This window comes from Gigantopelta aegis, chromosome 11 (assembly GCF_016097555.1).
Source record: "Gigantopelta aegis isolate Gae_Host chromosome 11, Gae_host_genome, whole genome shotgun sequence".
In the NCBI taxonomy this organism is placed as follows: domain Eukaryota; kingdom Metazoa; phylum Mollusca; class Gastropoda; order Neomphalida; family Peltospiridae; genus Gigantopelta; species Gigantopelta aegis.
The window spans coordinates 30,400,835-30,409,534 of NC_054709.1; the positions used below are offsets into that span (position 1 = coordinate 30,400,835).

Consider the following 8,700-nt stretch of genomic DNA (forward strand, 5'->3'; position numbering starts at 1 on the left):
ACTGGCAACTATTTGCTGGGTTACCGATCAACAGTTCCTTAACCACTTTTCAAAAGGCGTCTGTGTACGCGATCAGCCGAAACCAACCGAACAATATCACGCTGACATTACGGCCCTTGTTAGCATTCTGAATATACGGGAAAATAACTTGGAGTTTGTTTAGCCTAGTGGTTCGTATTAAGATATTATTCGACAAGGCCATGTCGTAAAGAAGTATATATATATATGTATGTATAAGTAGTGTATACTTGTGTAGTCCTACGAAGATGTAAAACATTTAATTTTTATTTGCTACTGCAACATACGGTAAGATATTGATACTTTAACGTTAAGATTTTTTATAAGATTGTCTTTTTAATGTGTTATAATTTTGTGATATTTTTGTCCCATTTTTGTTGGCCAATAGAAGTCTGTCACATACCATTGATTTATGAATACACTGTAATATGTAGGTCGTGTACACAGTTTGTCTTTTAACCGGTCTCGGTGATGTAGGTTTTAAGACATCGGACTTTAAGGCTGGCAGGTATTGGGTTCTCATCCAGGTACCGGCTCCCACCCAGAACGAGTTTAACGGATAAGTGTAAGGCCACTACACCAACTTCTCTCTTACTAACCACTAACAACGAACACTAACCCACTGTCCGAGACTGACATCCCCGATAGCTGAGGTGTGTGCCCTGAACAGCGTGCTTGAACCATAATTGGATATTACATTGAAAATAAGTATAAAGGAAATTTTTAAAAAGTGTGTTTTGTGTATACATTGTAGATGTCAACACCCTGTTATGGATAATTTTATTTTCTTCTTCTTTAAAAAAAATTTTTTTTTTTCTCCGGGCGATTATGACTCGATATCCAAGAAACTTCGCTCACCATACTCTAGACCACCACCCCCCCCCCCCCCCAACCCCGACCCCCACACACACCATCACCACCACCACCGCAACACGTCTGTCTGTCAGTACAGCATGGTCACAACAAATAAATCAAGACAATGGTACGTGATGTCTTGAAAACAGCTCGTTATCCAATAGAAATGGTTGGCAGCCCCGTACAACCTAACCACACCCGACCACTGGCGGCAACTGGACCGGGAAAGGGGACAATCTATATACATGTGTAGTTTGTATTTATTTATTTGTATTTATTAATTTATTATTTTATTATTTAATAATTTATTTATTTATTTATTTATTTATTTATTTATTTATTTATTTATTTATTTATTTGTTTGTTTATTTATTTATATTTATTTATTTATATTTATTTATTTATTTATTTATATATTTATCATTTAACAATTTATTTAATAATTAATTAATTAATTAATTAATTAGTTAATTTAATAATTTAATAATTTATTTACTATTTAATTATATATATATTTTATTTTATTTCATTTTTAACATAACCCTAAGTATATATAAATACCCCAAATATACATAGATACTCAATGTTGGCTGAATACTCGGATCTAGAGGTGGTCACTTAAGGAATAATTATAAATTATTAATTGTACAGAAGGCAACATGTACCTATCTATGTATAGGCATCCGGATACTGGACATCCCGGTCCATGTCTGCAACAATAATAGAACTGCTCATATAAAATGAATGAAGATAATGTAAAATGAATGTAGATAATGTAAAATTAATGAAGATAATGTCAAATTAATGTAGATAATATAAAATGAATGTAGATAATTTAAAATGAATGTAGATAATGCTCATATAAAATGAATTTAAATATTATAATGGCATATTTAGACGAGCTGATAAAAATAGCCAGCGAGCCAATTGTAAAGAGAAATCTTTAAAAGATCAAATAGATGAATCAATACAGCAATCTATATCGTATATAGTTTATTAGCTTTAAGCCTTCCGGTCATAGGTATACATTTCATGTACAAATCAATAACGTTTGACAAGTGGTGCATATATGGAGGATGGACAATTAAAATATGTTGCTGACGTACATATAATGCATTTTAAAGATGGTTTCCAATGTCAGAAATCTGAACGACAAAACCGTAATGTATTTCGTTTCATTTTTTCCTTCTTTTATTGACGTTGTAAACGGCATTGCTAACGTCAAAAATGTCAGAAAAAATAGGCAATTTTTTAAAGGCTTCAATTTTAGCATAACCCTAAGTATATACATGTATATAAATACACCAAATATACATAGATACTCAATGTTGGCTGGCTACTCGGATCTAGATGTGGTCACGTAAGGAATAATTATAAATTATTAATTGTACAGAATGCCTGTACATAGATAGGTACACGTTGCCCTCTGTAAAATTCAGCTCTCATTGACTTTTGATTTAAATGAACATAAAATTTATATACATTTTCCCAACAGCTTATAGACGTTTTTAGTAATCTAATTTAGTTTCGGGCAGAAAATAATCTTTTTTTCTTTTCTTTTTTTGTGTGTAATCTTTGTACGTAGCTAATCACAATCGGAACTTCAAACCTGAAATTTTATATCGATGTAAAATGTTTATTGATCTTCTCTGTGCTTGCACGACGTAATTCAAGATTAACTTGTATCGTAATCCTGACACTTTTATGTACATAGTTTGCCTTGTCTCAGTGGCTATTGAGTTTGGAAATCAATAATTCAGTATTGTATCTATAACGGTTTATTTCGCATATCAGGCAACCGTCTTTCTCGTTGATTTCTTTGTTATATAGATGGTGTATACTTCATGAACATCTCGTACTCACATTGATTTCTTTGTTATATAGATGATGTATATTTCTTGAACATCTACTACTCACATCGATTTCTTTGTTATATAGATGATGTATACTTCTTGAACATCTACTACTCACATCGATTTCTTTGTTATATAGATGATGTATACTTCTTGAACATCTACTACTCACATTGATTTCTTTGTTATATAGATGATGTATACTTCGTGAACATCTATTATGATGTATACTTCGTGAACATCTATTACTCACATTGATTTCTTTGTTATATAGATGATGTATACTTCGTGAACATCTAGTACTCATATCGATTTCTTTGTTATATGGATGATGTATACTTCATGAACATCTATTACTCACATTGATTTCTTTGTTATATAGATGATGTATACTTCATGAACATCTCGTACTCACATTGATTTCTTTGTTATATAGATGATGTATACTTCATGAACATCTCGTACCTACACATTGATTTCTTTGATATATAGATGATGTATACTTCATGAACATCTCGTACTCACATTGATTTCTTTGTTATATAAATGATGTATACTTCATGAACATCTAGTACTCACCCCCCCCACCCCCTTGTGAACCCTTTCCTCCAGAGCTACAATTAGTAATGAATTAATATACAGTAATAAGTAAAGTGACATTTTATATTAATATAATTTAGACCAGCCCGACTGAAATTAGCACCAACTAAATTAATGCCTAAAATCTATATCCTGGTTATCCTTATATTTTATATGGTGCTTTGAGAATAATAATTGTTATCCCCCCACTTATATCTAGGACATGGTCTTACAATCAAAATTTCAAAATTGTCCCTCTCATCTCAACTGCCTCCCATAATTCTAAAAACTCACGTACCGCCGAGAAGTAACGGTTTTGCAGACGAGCTCTAGTCTGTTTTTTAAAAAGTGGTTTTCACCGTCTCAACGTCATAGACTTTTGTTTCACTCTGTTGTAACTGTATCCAAATATATTAAAAATTTTTTTTTATATTAACCGAACTCCTGTGTTCATTGGCACGGGTTGAACCAAGGACATTTCTGAGTTAGTTACAATGTTTAAGATGTTATTGACTAACAGAGACTTTTTAACGGTTGTAATTACATATCAAATACAGTGAAACCCCTCTAAACCAGACACCCTCGGGATCAAGTAAAATGTCCGGTTTTAAGAGGTATCCAGTTTAGAAAGGTTAATTTCTGTACTGAGTTTTAAAAAAGGACCTTGAAAAAAATGTCCGGTTTTGGGGGAATTACGGTTTACAGAGGGTCCGGTTTTGGGGGAATTACGGTTTACAGAGGGTCCGGTTTTGAGAGGTTTCACTGTATATGTTTCTGCATACAATATTAGTGGCTGTATATTAAACGTGTTTCTCATCGTTCTAATATTTGTACTTGGTTAAATTTCATTTTATTTCCTAAAATATATTTTTTCGTACGTACGAAATTATTTGAAGATAAAATCCAGTTTGGGCTTCTTACAAATATTAAGATCACCAGAAACACATTGAATATACAGACATTGATATTCTAAACAAGAAAAATTTATTCAATATGTATGTTTAATCGTAGAAATATTGTATTAGTCGGAAACATCTGACAATGCAACAAACTCAGGAAAGTCCCTTTAAGTAATATTTGCACGAATAGTGTAAGAAAATATAAAATGTGGTACTCAACACCGTCGTTTCAAAATTTGACGCAACACCGTGAGCAAAGTCATTTAAAGGCTGATATAGAGTGAATGCGGTCTGACGCCATATAACCGTAAATAAAATGTGTTGAGTGCGTCGTTAAATAAAACATTTCCTTCCTTCCTTCCATAAACGATTATTTCATTGCTGCTGGCCGCATGCGTTATTTAGACGCACCTATCGCACGCATCCAGTCTAGACGCTTTCGTTGAAACTAATGTAGTTTGATTTTTGTTTAGCCTGACCGTATCCAGTCTATATGCGCCGTTAAAGGAGCTCAATCACGGATTTAGTGGGCCCTGTTTCTCTAAATATGTCTTATAAATGAAACCTACATTCATTTGGAATATCAAACCTAGTTATTGTATGATCCAAATATTTTAATTGATCTACGATCGAGGGAATTCCATGATACGCTTCTTTTTTAAAATTTGGAACTCTTCTTGTGATGAAACATGAAAAATATGGAAAAACAGACTCGTAGTGATGAGGCTATATATACGACAACCATATAATGTATTTTTGGATTTTATATAAACGATCGCAAATGAGACTTCGCAAATGAGGGCCGGCTATTAATAAAAAGTATATTATCTCATGACGAAAATACGCTGAAATTAAATAATAAACAGTCGAACCATGAACTCACCATTTATTATTATTATTATTATTATTATTATTATTAGGCGCGTGTGCAAATTATTTTGACTGGTTCGCAAAGTGGTATTTCGGTTTTAATGTATAGCGTAAAAAAACAATGTACTGCTGCATGTTTTGTCGTCCAAAGGTTGGCTAATTATTACTTAAGAACAGACAATAAGTGGCAAAACTTAAACACTGATGGTATTTCTTAAACGGACAGATCTTAGTTTCATCCCATTGAAATACACACTAAGTTTGGCTAATCTACAAACCTGTAACACATTTAGATAAAGTTACAACTGAGTGAAACATGAGTCTATGACTTTGAAATTGTGAAATACCCTCTAAAAATAGACTAAAACTCGACTCCATAACTGTTACTTCTCAGACGAACGTGCGTTTTTTAAAAATATGAGGCATGCATTTTGTGATATTAAAAACACCAGGATGACCAAAAACACTTCGAATGTACGGAAATGGATAATCTAACGAATAAAATCTAAGTAAAGTATGAGTTTAGTTATTAAAAACGGCTCTAATAGTAAATTTACAAATGTGCCTTAGTGTAGGGTATGTCCCTTTAATTTATATTGCATGTCCATTGCACATTTCAAAATCAAATGATATCCTGATTAGACAGTCGATATTTCATTTGCGATCTTTTCCATTATATCAACATGCAACTGGTTAGATGAAACACGAAATGTTGTGATAAGAGTAGTGATATTTCAAGATAGCACTGCAAGTAAAAAGTATTTATCAAATGCTTACATATACCGATAGAAAGGGAAAAGGAGAACAGAGAATTGTAGAGAAATTGAATTCTGTACTAGCTACTTGCATAATAATGTCTGTATTTCATACAAGGTTTATTTGTTAAACGGCACCACTAGAGCACATTAATTAATTAATCATCGGCTATAATTGGATGTCTAACATTTGGTATTTCTGAATAGTAGTCATCAGAGGAAACCCGTTACATTTTTCTTAATGCAGCAAAGGATCTTTTATATGTGCTGACAGGAAAGCACATACCACTGCCTTTGACCAGTTGTGGTGCACTGGTTGGAACGAGAAAAAAATCCCCAATCAGTTGAATGGATCCATCGAGGTGGTTCGATCCTGCGACGCAATCACCTCAAGCGAGTATTCAACTGACTGAGCTAAATCTCGCCCTTTATTCCATACAAAGTTGTAACTTATGTGGATTGAATGTCAGTAGTGCCATCAGCAATACCGTCAACATCTCACACTCTGGATTGTTAAAGGCATATTGTCGCAGACCACTGACCTATTAAATGGCCTAACAAAGTATTACGTGAAACATATGTATTTGATTTGTCCCTAAATGTACTTTATTCAACAATCTACGTAACCACCATACTCTACTTATTAATGCTATTTCGTAAACATTTTTATTGAATTATGGCAATGGTCCATAATTTTTAAATTAATATTGTCAAGAGGATTGACACGGATTTCACTCCATCATGGTTTAGTTAAGGTGATTCAATAGTCAGATTTGGTTTTTAAACATTTATGTAATTTTCATTTGTTGTCTACTTTTGGAGAAATAAGGTCCTTAAATCTGTGACAGTATGCCTTTAAAGTTTGTTTTGTTTAACGGCATCACTAGAGCACCGTGATTTATTAATCATCGACTATTGGATGTCAAACATTTGGTAATTTTGACATATAGTCTTAGAGAGAAAACCCGCTGCATTTTTCGATTAGTAGCAAGGGACAAGATGGTACATACCACGGCCTTTGATATACCAGTCGTGGTGCACTGACAGGAACGAGAAATAGCACAATGGTCCCACCGACGGGGGTCGATCCCAAACCGACCGCACATCAAGCGAGTACTTTACCACTGAGCTACGTTCAGCCCTCACTATGGCTTGAGGGTTTTGGTGTCAGTCACTCCTGGCTATGATTGGCCGTTAGATACCATTTATCTCACAAAGAGTTGTTTTAAAATGTATTTAACGAGCGAAAACGAGATAAATGGTATCTAACGGACACGAATGTATTCTTCTATTCGTTACATATCCTCAAAAACCAGGTTTTAAGCAAATTTTAACATCTTTTTTTGGCTAAACGTTATTTACAGCCGTTGCACTTGTAGCTGACTTACGCATCACAGACACATGATTGTCAGGTTAACTATACGTCAGAGTCTAATCGATTTCCACCGTGCTTGCTTTTTATTGGACGTATGGCATTGGTGACCTGGTTATCACTTAGGAGCAGGCAGTCGTATGTCTTAAACATGACTGGCATATCAAAGGCTGTGCAATTTACTGGCTGTCCTGTCTGTGGGAAAGTGCATACAAAAGACCCCTTGCTGCTAATGGAAAAATAAAAAAGTAGCGGGTTTTCTAAGAGTACGAATAAATATTACCAGTGTTTGTCATCCAGTAACCGATGATTAATTGACGAATGTGCTCTAGTGGTGTTGTTAAACAGAAAATATTATTAACTTGTTTTACCTTCTCAAATCTGCCGCTAGCGACCCCCCCCCCCCCCCCCCCACCCGTAGATATACCGTGTCTTTATCACGCGTCGTCAGTGGGATCATTTGACTATTTCTAGTTGAACCCAGTGCACCACGACTGGTATATCAAAAGCCGTGGTGTGTGCTATCCGGTCTGTTAGATGGTGCATAGATAAAACAAAAACCCAACCCTTGCTACTAATAGAAACACGTAGCGTGTTTTCTCCGAGGACTACGGGTCACAGTTACCAATAACCGATGATTAATTAATCAATGTTCTCTAGTGGAGTTGTTAAACAGAACATATTTCGACTTTTTTTCACCTTCTCAAATCTGCAAATTTGACCCCCGGACACCCCGTGTCTTTAACACGCGTGGTATTGAACCAATGTGAGTGTACAATCAATTGTCTAGCCTATCAATCAATGCTTCACTCACCTCGGCTACTAACGTCTTACTGCAGGCCAAACCAGTCGATAATCATTCATAATGTATGACGCTTGATTAATGGATCCAGGTAGTACCAACAAAATAACAATAACATTTCACCCAGTCATGCATCATTCATTCCTCCTTTAATTAATTCATACGTTCATTCATTCATTCATTCACTCATTCATCCATTAATTAATTCCTTCATTCATTAATTCGTTCGTTCATTCATTCATTCATTCTCTCATTCATCCTTTAATTCATTAATTCGTTCGTTCGTTCATTCATTCATTCGATCGTTTGTTCGTTCATTCATTCATACTTTCGTTCATTCATCCACTCCTTCATTCGTTTACTCATCAGTTTATTCACTTGTTTATTCATCCATTCATCATTCGTTAGTTCATCCATTCGTGAAATCATGTAAGGATTATTTGTGGTATCTATTAGTCTGTAGCTATTTATCCGATATACATAAGCATAACAATATAAGTTGTAGAAGCATCACGAGGGGTATATGGCTTTTTATGTACCCTCTGTGTGTTCTTTTACCCCGAGCCGAAGGCGAGGGGGTAAAAGAGCACACAGAGGGTACATAAAAAGCCATATACCCCGAGAGATGCTTCTACAACGAATTTATCTTGCCGACATGTTAAACCATATAGCCAAATAATCAAAATAACGCCAGACA

At 34.5% G+C, this 8,700-nt stretch overlaps 1 protein-coding gene across 1 annotated transcript in view; it reads left to right on the plus strand.

Moving 5' to 3' along the window:
- Positions 1 to 240: 240 nt before the first annotated feature.
- Positions 241 to 8,700, plus strand: part of LOC121384979 — a 23,020-nt gene continuing 14,560 nt past the window's right edge. The window contains exon 1 of the mRNA XM_041515487.1: positions 241 to 306. The gene's annotated coding sequence lies outside the window, so the exon portion shown is untranslated. The remainder of the gene's footprint in view (positions 307 to 8,700) is intronic.